The sequence below is a fragment of the Saccopteryx leptura genome, chromosome 13 (genome assembly GCF_036850995.1).
Source record: "Saccopteryx leptura isolate mSacLep1 chromosome 13, mSacLep1_pri_phased_curated, whole genome shotgun sequence".
Lineage (NCBI taxonomy): Eukaryota > Metazoa > Chordata > Mammalia > Chiroptera > Emballonuridae > Saccopteryx > Saccopteryx leptura.
In genome coordinates, this window is record NC_089515.1 from 55,397,162 (window position 1) to 55,410,985 (window position 13,824).

The 13,824-nt window shown below is 44.3% G+C and overlaps 4 non-coding genes and 2 pseudogenes across 4 annotated transcripts; all 6 read right to left on the reverse strand.

The window, feature by feature from the left end:
- Positions 1–1,248: 1,248 nt before the first annotated feature.
- Positions 1,249–1,329, reverse strand: LOC136385147 (small nucleolar RNA SNORD115). Its single transcript, XR_010747751.1, has one exon. It is a non-coding gene; the product is annotated as a small nucleolar RNA SNORD115 (small nucleolar RNA).
- A 1,747-nt stretch (positions 1,330–3,076) lies between these two features.
- LOC136385141 (small nucleolar RNA SNORD115) lies at positions 3,077–3,152 on the reverse strand (annotated as a pseudogene).
- A 1,690-nt stretch (positions 3,153–4,842) lies between these two features.
- On the reverse strand, positions 4,843–4,924 carry LOC136385135 (small nucleolar RNA SNORD115). The gene has a single exon (XR_010747744.1). It is a non-coding gene; the product is annotated as a small nucleolar RNA SNORD115 (small nucleolar RNA).
- Positions 4,925–6,975: 2,051 nt separating this feature from the next.
- LOC136385137 (small nucleolar RNA SNORD115) lies at positions 6,976–7,057 on the reverse strand. Its single transcript, XR_010747746.1, has one exon. It is a non-coding gene; the product is annotated as a small nucleolar RNA SNORD115 (small nucleolar RNA).
- A 1,728-nt stretch (positions 7,058–8,785) lies between these two features.
- Positions 8,786–8,861, reverse strand: LOC136385140 (small nucleolar RNA SNORD115; annotated as a pseudogene).
- A 2,615-nt stretch (positions 8,862–11,476) lies between these two features.
- LOC136385138 (small nucleolar RNA SNORD115) lies at positions 11,477–11,553 on the reverse strand. The gene has a single exon (XR_010747747.1). It is a non-coding gene; the product is annotated as a small nucleolar RNA SNORD115 (small nucleolar RNA).
- Positions 11,554–13,824: the final 2,271 nt, after the last annotated feature.

Here is a 13,824-nt window from a genome sequence, read left to right on the forward strand (position 1 = left end):
CTGAGTACACTCAAGAAAAAGATCTCAAAATGCCAATCAAAAAGAACTAGAAAGTCAAATGCCAACAATTCTTTCCATAGATATGGTATGCCTGTAACACTTTCTAAAGCTCATGTTTACTTATCCCAAAGCTCTAGTGTTCCGCAACACAGGCTCCTGAGAAGAAATCCTTGCTCCAGTGCAACAGCTAACCACCATGGTATGTGCTTTTGCACACAAATATCTTTACATTTTCTACACTGAACATGACTATATGATGCATTCAGTCTATGAGTGCAATTGGCCTTGAGTTCTTCACAAATTATATAACAATTATTCCGGTTCCCCTTAAAAAAATTAGTCTTAATTCAATCTTATTCCTTTCAGAAAAGGAAGAAATTTTTGGTTTTAAATGGATCATTCGCTGAACTGACACAAAGAAAGAAGATACCCTGTATCTATACTCAGTTTTATGAGAAGACTCCAACATCATTGTCATCTAAGTGAAATCCAGCAACTTACACTCATTCTTTCTCTGGTCTATCCAATACATAGACATCTACTCACCTGAAACATTAAGGTAACTGCCACCACATTGTCACAAGGTCTCACTGCAGAGAAAAAGAGAGAGAAAATAGACTTTGTAACATTGCCCTGAGTACTGTTGTCTGTGAGGAAGGAACAACGGGGCACCATCAAAGCCTGTGACACAAGCTGGCTGTGCTCACATGCAAGGAATCGGGCAGAGGCAGGTGGGATTCCCACAAGAACAGTCCCATTGCTCTAGAGAGAAATAAACTCCACTACGTGGTGTCACAATGCTGCCACCTGCACTGGGCCTCAGCGTAATCCTATTGAGCATGATTTTTTTTTTTTTTTTTTTTTTTTTTTTTTTTTTTTTTTTCATTTTTCTGAAGCTGGAAACAGGGAGAGACAGTCAGACAGACTCCCGCATGCGCCCGACCGGGATCCACCCGGCACGCCCACCATGGGGCGGCGCTCTGCCCACCAGGGGGCGATGCTCTGCCCATCCTGGGCGTCGCCATATTGCGACCAGAGCCACTCTAGCGCCTGGGGCAGAGGCCAAGGAGCCATCCCCAGCGCCCGGGCCATCTTTGCTCCAATGGAGCCTTGGCTGCGGGAGGGGAAGAGAGAGACAGAGAGGAAAGCGCGGCGGAGGGGTGGAGAAGCAAATGGGCGCTTCTCCTGTGTGCCCTGGCCGGGAATCGAACCCGGGTCCTCCGCACGCTAGGCCGACGCTCTACCGCTGAGCCAACCGGCCAGGGCTTGAGCATGATTTTTTATGTCATCATCTCTCTTCGAGACAATAAGGGTTGTCATCATTGACCCAACGGCGGTAATTCACAGGCAGATATCTGGACAACTGCACATGCGTATGCTCACCAGGCACGTTTCCTGGAACTGAGGACAACACAGTGGCCTTGTGACCTGCATGGCTCCACCAGGGAAGAGGCCTGACCCAGAGAACCTGGGAAGCTCTAGGTCAAACCAAAGTCTTTCTTGGGGACACGACTTGGAGGAGGAGGAGGAAAAAAGTCGTCTGAACAACCTGTTCCGTCACCACTGGGAGTGAAGCTCATGCATGCGGCTTCTATCTGAGGTAATGATCAACCCAAATATGAATAAATCAGTAAGTCACAGAATGAAGAAATGAATCAATAAAAGGCAGTGCATTATTGATTTAAGACAAACACACGCGCACACACACACACACACACACACATAGAATTTCTACATGGAACACATACAGGAAGTTCCTGGCATAAAAACAATACATCTTAGACACAAGTGAACCCAGGCCTATGGCTCATGATAAAAGAATGGATGACAACCTGAATTTACACGCGAACTGCTCCAGGGCACACAGATATTTGAACCCCTACAAAATGGTTCATTCACTGAATTCCTGGTGATTCCCCACCCCGCTTGGAAACTTAATAGTCAATGTCTAAATTTCAGGTATACTTTTCTTTTTAAATTCACTTTCATACCTAATCACCAACCCAAAGAAGCAATGCCCATACAGTCTCCCCAAAATACAGAACTAGAGGCCACCTTTTTGTGTAAATCAGAAGTCTAAATCAGGATACAACAATAATTTAGAAATATTCTCAAGACCCTGCCTGATGCCATACATAAAAACTTAGACATTATCTGATATCCTTTAGGGCAATCATAATCCAAGAGCTAATACTGATTTCAGATACAAGTGTCTTCAGTTCATTCAAGCAAAAGATAACAAACAGTTAAATAAATAAAAAAAAAACTCCATTGTCAGATGTCTAAATTTCTGTCCATGGACATGGTATACCATTAACATTAGACCACATTTCTTATTCCAAAGCTCAACATATTTTGCCATGCAGGCTCAATGGAATGGATCATGGATGCAGTTCAATTGCTAACTGCCACCGACATGACTTTTGTACACAACATCTTTACATTTCCAACACTGACCATAACATTAATCATGCATTGAGAGTAACTGGTCTGAAGCTCCCCACAAATGATATGAAAGATTTCCAAACCCCATAAAGAAATTAGCCTCCTACCATTCTGATTCATTTCAAAAAAGAAGAAAATCTTTGCTTTTAAAGGGATCCTTCTCCAAAATAGACATACTAAAAGAATATGTGCTGTATACATACAGGAATTTAACACATGATTCAACATCGTTATTGCCTGGAAGAGCCTCCTGCTTACAGGCATTCTGTCTCCTCTCTCTATCCAAGACATCAAACATCTACTCACCTGAAAAATTAAGGCAACCGCCACCAACGTGCCACTGGGTCTCCCTGCAGACACAGAGAGAGAGAGAGACAAGAGAGACACACAGAAAGAGAGAGAGAGAGAAAAGACTTTGAAACCGTGGCCTCAGGTATGGTCGTCTGTGAGGGACGAACTAGGGGGCACCGTCAAAGCCTCTGAACACGAGCCAGCCGTGTTCTCGTGCAAAGGATCAGATAGAGGCTCGTGGGATTTCCTCAAGAAACTGCTTGCCTCACAAACAGAATCCCACTGTTCTACAGGGAAATAAGATTCCCCAACACGGTGCCACCACATCGTCACCTACACTGGGCCTCAGCGTAATCCTGCAAAGCTGATTTTTATGTCATCATCTCTCTTCAAGACAATATCATCATCATCGACCCAACGGCGGCAATTCACAGGCAGATATCTGACAGCTGCACATGCGTATGCTCACCAGGCACGATTCCTGGGACTGAGGACAAGGTGGCCTTGTGACCTGCATGGCTCCAGTGCTGGAAGAGGCTGACACAGAGAACCTGTGAAGCTCAAGGCCAAACCAAACTCCTTCTTGGGGACACGTCCTGAAGAAAGAGGAGGAAAGAGTGCTCTGAACAAGCTGTTCTGTCACCACTGGGAGTGGAGCTCACGCATGCTGCTCCTCTGTGAGGTATATGAGTAAGGCAGTAACTCACAGTACAAAGAAATGAATCGATAAAAGGCTGTGCATTACTGATTTCTGACAGACAAAAACACAAATGTGTCTAGGATTTCCACATGGAAGGTGAAAGGAACACATACAGCTCGTGGCCGGCACGAAAACATGAAGTCTCTGATACATGCCAGGCCAGGTGATGCCTGATGATAAAAGAATGAATGACAACATGAACTTACATGCAAGTAGTTCCAGGCACACAGACACCTGGATGGCTTCAATGTTGCTCATTTCCTGAATTACTGGAGAACCCAACCCACAATGCAAACTTAAATATCGACACCTCAAGTATAACTATAGTTTCATTTCATACCTCCCTGCCAACCCCACAAGCAGGGCCAGTACAGCCTCCTCAAGATATTAAACCAGAAGCCCGCTTTTGCGTACATGAGAAGTAAAGTCAGGATACAAGAATTTGGAAATACTCTCAAGACTCTAAGTAATGCCATACGTGAAAAGGAGATGCTATCTAACCTCCTTTAGGAGAAGTATAATCCAAGAGCTAATGTTTATTTGGGGATATGAGCGTCTTGAGTTCATTTAAGTAAAAGATGTCAAAATGTCATTCAAAAAATACTACAATGTCAAATGCCCACATTTTTTTGTCCATGGACATGGTATACCCTTAACATTTTCTAAAAGATCACATTCACTTATTAGACAGCAGCAAAGTGTTTTGAAACATAGGCCCATGAGAAGGACTCACTTCGGCAGTTTAATCGCTAATTGCTATGGGCATATTCTTTTGCACACAAACAACTTGTCGTTTCCCACAGTGATCATGACATTTATCATGCACTAAGTCTATGAGAGTAAGTGGCCTGAAACTCTCCACAAATGACATGAGAATTCTTCAGGCTCCCATCAAAAAAAGAAATAAGACTCCTTCCAGTTCGATTCATTTCGTATAAAAAAAATCTTTGGTTTTAAAGGAATCCTTCCACAGAATTGACACGCAAAAGAAATATACCCTGTACTGATACAAAGGTTTAGCACATGATAACAACATCTTTATTGCCTAATAAAGAAAGAGTCTCCCGCTTACACTCATTATGTCTCTGGAATCTATCTGAGACATTGGACATCTACTCACCTGAAATATTAAGACAACCGCCACCATGTTGCCAAAAGATCTCACTGCAGACACAGAAAAACAAAAGAAGTCTAAAATCTATGCCCTGGAAATGGTCGTTAATGAGGGAGGAACTCTGGGACACCATCAAAGGCTTTGAACACAAACTGGCGAGATTCACATGCAATGGGTCAGGAAGAGGAATGTGGGGTTCCCTCAGGAAACTGTGTCCCTCAAGGCCATAATCCCATTGCTCTGAGGGAAATTACACTCCCCAGTGTGGTGCCACAATGTTGTCACCTACACTGGGCCTCAGCGTAATCCTATTGAGCATGATTTTTTATGTCATCATCTCTCTTCGAGACAATAAGGGTTGTCATCATTGACCCAATGGCAGCAATTCGCAGGCAGAATCTGATAACTGCACATTCGCATGCTCACCAGGCCCGTTTCCTGGAACTGAGGACAAGGTGGCCTTGTGACCGGCATGACTCCACTGCTGGAAGGGGCCTGACACAGAGAGCCTGGGAAGCCCGAGGCCAAACCTCGGGGGGGACTTGACCTGAAGAAACAGGATGAGAATAAAAGCTTTATGAACCACCTGTTCCGTCACTCTTGGGAGTGAAAATTATACATGTTGCTCCTTTGTGAAGTATGATCACTACACACGTAAATAAATCGATAACTCACAGAAGGAAGAAATGAATCAACAAAAAGGTCCATTATTAATTCCCAAAGCACACACACACACACACAACACACAGAAATGTATAGAATTCCAACATGAACAGTGAAGAAAATGCTTATAGAAAAGTGCCTACAATAAAAACACTGCATCTCTGATACCCGCAGGGGCAGGCCTATGGCTCATGATAAAAGAATGGGTGACAACATGAACTCACACACAAGCTTCTTCAGGTCAGAGAGAGAGCCGGCTGCCTTCAATGTTGCTATTTTGTGAATTCCAGGCGAACCCCACCCACCATAAAAACTTAAAAACCAAGACTTAACACCCAGTATACTTGTTTTTTGGGGCTCCCTGTGAAACTTCACCACCAACCTCAAGAGCAAAATCAGTAAGGCTTCCCCAGGACAGTGTTCCATGCAACACTTTTGTGGAAAGCACAGGTCAACCTCAAAATACGACATTTAAAAATATTCTTAAACTTTACCTGACACCATAAATTCAAAACTAAATGTTATCTGGCATTCTTTAGGACAGCTGTGAGCAAAAGCTACCACTTATTTGGGGAAATGCACATCCTGAGTACACTCAAGAGAAAGATCTCAAAATGCCAATTGAAAAGAACTAGAAAGTCAAATGCCAACAATTCTTTCCATAGATATGGTATGCCCGTAACACTTTCTAAAGCTCATATTTACTTATCCCAAAGCTCTAGTGTTCTGCAACACAGGCTCCTGAGAAGAAATCCTTGCTCCAGTGCAACAGCTAACCACCATGGTATGTATTTTTTGCATTTTTCCGAAGCTGGAAACAGGGACCGCATGCGCCCGACCAGGATCCACCCGGCATGCCCACCAGGGGGCAATGCTCTGCCCATCTGGGCCGTTGCTCTGTTGCAACCAGAGCCATTCTAGCGCCTGGGGCAGAGGCCAAGGAGCCATCCCCAGCACCCGGGCCATCTTTGCTCCAATGGAGCCTTGGCTGCAGGAGGGGAAGAGAGAGACAGAGAGGAAGGAGAGGGGGAGGGGTGGAGAAGCAGATGGGCGCTTCTCCTGTGTGCCCTGGCCGGGAATCAAACCCAGGACTCCTGCACGCCAGGCAGACGCTCTACCACTGAGCCAACCAGCCAGGGCTCCATGGTATGTCCTTTTGCAAAGAAGTATCTTTACATTTTCTACACTGAACATGACTATATCATGCATTCAGTCTATGAGTGTAACTGGCCTTGAGCTCTTCACAAATTATATAACAATTATTCCGGTTCCCCTTAAAAAAATTAGCCTTAATTCAATCTTATTCCTTCCAGAAAAGGAAGAAATTTTTGGTTTTAAATGGATCGTTCGCTGAACTGACACAAAGAAAGAAGATACCCTGTATCTATGCTCAGTTTTATGAGAAGACTCCAACATCATTGTCATCTAAGTGAAATCCAGCAACTTACACTCATTCTTTCTCTGGTCTATCCAATACATAGACATCTACTCACCTGAAACATTAAGGTAACTGCCACCACATTGTCACAAGGTCTCACTGCAGAGAAAAAGAGAGAGAAAATAGACTTTGTAACATTGCCCTGAGTACTGTTGTCTGTGAGGAAGGACAATGGGGCACCATCAAAGCCTGTGACACAAGCTGGCTGTGCTCACATGCAAAGAATCGGGCAGAGGCAGGTGGGATTCCCACAAGAACACAGTCCCATTGCTCTAGAGAGAAATAAACTTCACTACGTGGTGCCACAATGTTGCCACCTGCACTGGGCCTCAGCGTAATCCTATTGAGCATGATTTATTATGTCATTATCTCTCTTCGAGACAATAAGGGTTGTCATCATTGACCCAAAAGCGGTAATTCGCAGGCAGATATCTGGACAACTGCACATGCGTATGCTCACCAGGCACGTTTCCTGGGACTGAGGACAAGGTGGCCTTGTGACCTGCATGGCTCCACCAGGGAAGAGGCCTGACCCAGAGAACCTGGGAAGCTCTAGGTCAAACCAAAGTCTTCTTGGGGACATGACCTGAAGGAGGAGGAGGAGGAGGAAGAGCCGTCTGAACAACCTGTTCCGTCACCACTGGGAGTGAAGCTCATGCTGCTTCTTTCTGAGGTAATGATCAACCCAAATATGAATAAATCAGTAAGTCACAGAATGAAGAAATGAATCAATCAAAGGCAGTGCATTATTGATTTAAGACAAACACACGCACACACACACACACACACACACACACGCAGAATTTCTACATGGAACACATACAGGAAGTTCCAGGCTTAAAAACAATACATCTTAGACACAAGTGAACCCAGGCCTATGGCTCATGATAAAAGAATGGATGACAACCTGAATTTACACGCGAACTGCTCCAGGGCACACAGATATTTGAACCCCTACAAAGTGGTTCATTCACTGAATTCCAGGTGATTCCCCACCCCGCTTGGAAACTTAATAGTCAATGTCTAAATTTCAGGTATACTTTTCTTTTTAAATTCACTTTCATACCTAATCACCAACCCAAAGAAGCAATGCCCATTCAGTCTCCCCAAAATACAGAACTAGAGGCCACCTTTTTGTGTAAATCAGAAGTCTAAATCAGGATACAACAATAATTTAGAAATATTCTCAAGACCCTGCCTGATGCCATACATAAAAACTTAGACATTATCTGATATCCTTTAGGGCAATCATAATCCAAGAGCTAATACTGATTTCAGATACGAGTGTCTTGAGTTCATTCAAGCAAAAGATAACAAACAGTTAAATAAAAACAAACTCCATTGTCAGATGTCTAAATTTCTGTCCATGGACATGGTATACCATTAACATTAGACCACATTTCTTATTCCAAAGCTCAACATATTTTGCCATGCAGGCTCAATGGAATGGATCATGGATGCAGTTCAATTGCTAACTGCCACCGACATGACTTTTGTACACAACATCTTTACATTTCCAACACTGACCATAACATTAATCATGCATTGAGAGTAACTGGTCTGAAGCTCCCCACAAACGATATGAAAGATTTCCAAACCCCATAAAGAAATTAGCCTCCTACCATTCTGATTCATTTCAAAAAAGAAAGAAAAATCTTTTCTTTTAAAGGGATCCTTCTCCAAAATAGACATACAAAAAGAATATGTGCTGTATACATACAGGAATTTAACACGATACCAACATCGTTATTGCCTGAGATGAGCCTCCTGCTTACAGGCATTCTGTCTCCTCTCTCTATCCAAGACATCAAACATCTACTCACCTGAAAAATTAAGGCCACCGCCACCAACGTGCCACAGGGTCTCCCTGCAGACAGAGAGACAGAGAGAGAGAGAGAGAGAGAGAGAGAGAGAAGATTTTGAAACCGTGGCCTCAGGTATGGTCATCTGTGAGGGACGAACTAGGGGGCACCGTCAAAGCCTCTGAACACGAGCCAGCCGTGTTCTCCTGCAAAGGATCAGAGAGAGGCTCGTGGGATTTCCTCAAGAAATTCTTGCCTCAGAAACAGAATCCCATTGTTCTAAAGGGAAATAAGATTCCCCAACACGGTGCCACCACATCGTCACCTACACTGGGCCTCAGCGTAATCCTGCAAAGCTGATTTTTATGTCATCATCTCTCTTCAAGACAATATCATCATCATTGACCCAATGGCGGCAATTCACAAGCAGATATCTGACACATACGTATGCTCACCAGGCATGATTCCTGGAACTGAGGACAAGGTGGCCTTGTGACCTTATGACTCCACCGCTGGAAGAGGCCTGACACAGAGAACCTGGGAAGCTCTAGGCCAAACCAAAGTCTTTCTTGGGGACACGACCTGAAGAAAGAGGAGGAAAGAGTGGTCTGAATGATCTAGTCCTTCAATCCTGGGAGTGAAGCTTGAACATGTTGTTTTCCAAATATGAATAAATCAATAACTGATAGGGTGAACGAATGAATCAAGAAAATGCTGGGCATTATAGATTTCCTAAAGAAACACACACTCACATGTGCATGCATGCACCCGCACACACGAGGAGGAGGAGGAGGAGGAGGAGGGGGAGGGGGAGGGGGAGGGGGAGGGGGAAGAGAGTCGTCTGAACAACCTGTTCCGTCACCACTGGGAGGGAAGCTCATGCTGCTCCTTTGTGAGGTAATGATCATTCCAAATATGAATAAATCCGTAAGTCACAGAATGAACAAATGAGTCAATGAAGGCGGGGCATTATGGATTCCCAAAAGACAGACACAGTCACATATATACACACACAGTCAGAAATTTATAGGATTTCCACATGAAAGGTGACCAGAACGCATACAGGAAACCTCTGACATGAAAACAGTATCTCAGATCCTCATGAACTCAGGCCTGTGGCTCATGATACAAGAATGGATGAGAACATGGACTCACAGGCGAGTTGACCCAGGATAGAGAGATACCAGGAGGCACTCAAGGTTGCTCATTGCCTGAATTCCAAAACTAAAAATTATCTCACATTTTTTAGGAAAACCTTAAGCTGAGAACTAACCCTTCTTTGGGGACATGAGCATCCGGAGTTCACTCAAGAAAAAAGATCTTAAAATGCCAAACGAGAAAATATTGCGTGTCTAGTGCCCATAATTCTGTCCACGGACATGGTATGCCCATAACATTTTCAAAAAGATCACCTTCACTTCTCCCAAAGCTCTTGCAGGGGTCTTCAAACTTTTTCTAAAAACCGCCCATTTTTGCAGTGCTGGTCAACCTGGTCCCTACCTTGCAACCAAACAGCGCTGCGATTGGCCCACCATGAAAGCTGGACCACCCACTAGTGGGCGGTAGGGACCAGGTTGACCAGCACTGCAAAAGTGGGCAGTTTTTATAAAAAGTTTGACGACTCCTGCTTGCAATGTAGGCCCATGGGAAGGAATCACTGGTGCATTTTGATCGCAAACCACCAAGGGCATGTGCTTTTGTACGCAAACATCTTTACATTTCCAACATTGACCATGACATTTATCATGAATTAACTGGACTTAAGCTCCCAACAAATGACGGGTGAATTCTTCCAGATACCATCACAGAAGTTATTATCCTCCTTCTGGTCTGATTCATTTAAGAAAAGGAGCATATCTTTGGTTAAAGGGTATCTTCACCAAAACCACACACACACACAAAAAGATACCATGGGTCCTGGCCGGTTGGCTCAGTGGCAGAGCGCTGACCCAGTGTGTGGCTGTCCCGGGTTCGATTCTGGGTCAGGGCACACAGGAGAAGTGCCCATCTGCTCGCCCACCACCTGCTGTTGCTTCTCTCTCTCTCTCTCTCTCTCTTCCCCTCCTGCAGCCATGGCTCAGTTAGAGCAAGTTGGCCTTAGGCACTGAGGACAGCTTCATGGCCTCTACCACAGTGTCTAAAAAATGGCTCTGGACGCAACAGAAAAAGGGCCCCAGATGGGCAAGCATCACCCGCTAGTGGGCTTGCCAGGTGGATCCCGATCAGGGAGCATGTGGGAATCTGTCTCTGCCTCCCCACTTCACTCACTTAAAAAGAAAAAGAAAAAAAATGTCTTTATTAATACTGAGGTCTAAGACAAAACCCCAGCTTATTTCCGAAGGGAGAGACTCCTGCTTCTGCTGCTTCTGTCCCTGGTCTCTATCTAAGACAAAACACATCCAGCCACCTGAAACATTAAAGCAACCACCCTCACCTGGCCACAAGGTCTCACTGCAGACACAAAAAGAGAGAACAGAGAAAGGACTCTGAAAGCTTGGCCTCAGGCATGGTCGTCTCTGTGGGAGACACTCTGGGCACCGTCCAAGCCTCTGAACACGAGCCGGCTTTATTCACACGTAAGGGGGCGGGTAGAGGCATATGGGATTCCCTCAAGAAACTGCTTGCCTCAACTATACATCCCATTGCTCTATAGCAGGGGTCGGGAAACTTTTCAGCTGAGAGAGCCATGAACGCCACATATTTTAAAATGTAATTCCATGAGAGCCATACAACGACCCGTGTACATTACGCATTATCCAATAAAAATTTGGTGTTGTCCCTCTACAGGACAGCTGTGATTGGCTCCAGCCACCTGCAACCATGAACATAAGCAGTAGGAAATGAATGGACTGTAATACATGAGAATGTTTTATATTTTTAACATTATTTCTTTTATTAAAGATTTGTCTGCAAGATGCAGCCATCAAAAGAGCCACATCTGGCTTGTGAGCCATAGGTTCCCGACCCCTGCTCTACATGGAAATAAGTCTTCCAAAATGGTGCCACAATGTTGTCACTACACTGGGCCTCAGTGTAATCCTGCAAAGCATGATTTTTATGTCATCATCTCTCTTCAAGACAATACTGTCATCATTGACCCAACGGCAGCAATTCACAGGCAGATTATCTGGACAACTGCACATTCGTATGGTCACCAGGCATGTTTCCTGGAACTGAGGACAACAAGGTGACAAGGTGGCCTTGTGATCTGCAAGGCTCCACTGCTGGAAGAGGCCTGACACAGAGAGCCTGCAAAACTCTTAGGGACACGACCTGAAGACGGTGGAGAAAAGAGTTGTCTGAACAACCTGTTCCATCACTATTGCGGATGAAGCTCATGCGTGTTGCTCCTTTAAGAGGCAAGGATCATTCCACATATGAATAAATTAATACCTTATAGAATGAATGGATTTATCAATAAAGGCTGAGCATTATAGTTTTTCAAAACACACATTCACACATACACAGACAAACAGACACATTTATAGGAATTGCACATGAAAGGCGAACAGAACACATAGAGCACGCCCCTGCCATGAAGACAATATGCTCAGATACTCACAAGGCCAGACCTACGGCTCAGGATATAAAGAATGGGTGACACCATGAGCTCACACACAAGTCACTCCAGGGCACTCTCACATCTGGACACCTTCACTGTCGCTCATTTCCTGAATTCCAGTAGCACCCACCCATCACAAAAACTTAAAAACCAAGGCTTAACACCTTGTATTTCAGGATTCCCTTTCCTACTTCACCGCCAACCCCAAGACCAATGTCAATAAAGCCTCTGCAGGACATAAAACTACACCCCACACTTCTGCCTCAATCAGAAGGGAAAGTCAAGATACAACAATCTTTTAAAAATAGTCTCAGGACCCTGCTGAGCACAGTACATTCAAAACTAAATATTGTCTGACATCCTGTACGCCAGGGGGAGTCAACCTTTTTACACCTACCACCCACTTCTGTATCTCTGTTAGTAGTAAAACTGTCTAACCGCCCACCGGGTCCACAGTCATGGTGAATTATAAAGTAGGGAAGTCACTTTACTTTATAAAATTTATAAAGCAGAGTTATAGTAAGTTAAAGCATATAATAATAATAACTTACCAAGTACTTTATGTCAAATTTTCGCTAAGTTTGGCAGAATAAATCTTTATAAAACAACTTGCTATAGTTAAATCTATCTTTTTATTTATACTTTGGTTGCTCTGCTACTGCCCACCATGAAAGCTGGAATGCCCCCTAGTGGGTGGTAGGGACCAGGTTGACCACCACTAGGGGGCGGTAGGGACCAGGTTGACCACCACTAGGGGGCGGTAGGGACCAGGCTGACCACCACTAGTGGGCAGTAGGGACCAGGCTGACCACCACTAGGGGGCGGTAGGGACCAGGCTGACCACCACTGCTGCAGGATAACTGCAAGTTGAGAGCTAACCCTTATTTGGGGACAAGGGCATCCGGAGTACGCTCAAGCAAAAAGATCTTAAAATGCCCATCAAAAAGAACTAGAGTCAAATGAGTACAATTCAGCCAGTGGACATGGTATGCCCATAATGTTTTCAAAAAGCTCATACTCCCATATCTCAAAGCTCTACATTGATTCGCAATGTAGGCTCATGGTAATAAATCAGTGCTGCAGGTCAATCACTAACCAACAGGGCATGTCCTTTTGAACATAAACATCTTGACATTTCCAACACTGACTATGACATTTTACCTTGTGTTAAGTCTACAGGAGTAACTGGCCTTAAAATTTCCATATCACATGAGAGTTCTTTCCAATTCCATAAAAAGAACAACAACAACAACAAAACCCCAATTAGGCACCTTCCATTCTGATTCCTTTTTAAAAATTAGGAAATGTTCGGTTTTAAAGGGATCCGTTCCTAAATTGACACGCAAATATATATATATATACCCTGTATCAATACAGAGGTTTAACACAAGATACCAACATCTTTATTGCCTAAGGGAGAGCCTCCTGCTTATACTCATTCTGTTTCTGTATCAACCCAAGACTTAAAACAGGGACTCACCTGATACATTGAAGCAACTGCCACCACCTTTCCACAAGGTCTCACTGCAGACAAAGAAAGAGAGAAAAAAAGACTCTGAAACCTCGGCTTCGGGTCTGGTCGTCTGGGAGAGAAGAACGATGGGGCACCATCAAAACCTCTGAACACGAGCCAGACGTGTTCTCGTGCAAGGAATCAGGGAGAGGCACGTGGGAGTCCCTCAGAAAACTGCCTGATCAACAACACAATCCCACTGCTCTAGAGCAGGGGTGGTCAACCTTTTTATACCTACCGCCCACTTCTGTATCTCTGTTAGTAGTAAAGTTTTCTAACCGCCCACTGGTTCCCTA